This window comes from Nothoprocta perdicaria, unplaced genomic scaffold (assembly GCF_003342845.1).
Source record: "Nothoprocta perdicaria isolate Ctin4 unplaced genomic scaffold, notPer1 scaffold_10, whole genome shotgun sequence".
Taxonomy (NCBI): Eukaryota; Metazoa; Chordata; class Aves; order Tinamiformes; family Tinamidae; genus Nothoprocta; species Nothoprocta perdicaria.
This window is the reverse complement of record NW_020454094.1, coordinates 7662828-7663472: the sequence shown is the minus strand read 5'-3', so window position 1 is coordinate 7663472 and position 645 is coordinate 7662828.

Here is a 645-nt window from a genome sequence, read left to right as displayed (position 1 = left end):
GGGATGCGGGGGCAGCAGGACATAGAGGCCGCGGGATGGGGTTCAGTGGGACGGGGGGCAGTGGGACAGGAGTAGCGGGATGGGGGCAGCGGGACGGGGGACAGCAGGACAGGGATCAATGGGATGCAGGGTCACCAGTGGGATGGGGCTCAGTGGGATGGGGAGCAGCAGGACGGGGCTCAATGGGATGCAGGGTCACCGGGACACAGGGTCAGTGGGACACAGGGTCAGCGGGACGAGGGTCAGTGAGATGGGAGTCAGTGGTGGCAGCGTTAGCGGGATGCAGGGTCAGCGGGATGCAGGGTCGGCAGGACAGGGGGTCAGGAGGATGAGGGGATCAATGGGTTGCAGGGTCAGCAGGACAACGGTCAGTGACATGGGAGTCAGTGTTGGCATTAGCAGGATGCAGGGTCAGTGGGATGCAGGGTCAGTGGGATGCAGGGTCGGCAGGACAGGGGGTCAGTGGGACATGGGGTTGCTGGGATGCGGGGTCACCGGGACACGGGTTCCACATGCGGCTCCGCCCACACACACGGACACCCCCTGGATCCCCACATCCCCCTACCTGTGTGCGGGGCCATCGCCCACCACAGGTGCCACCAGGTGCCACCCTGCGGGCACAGAGCTCCATGACTGGATGGGATG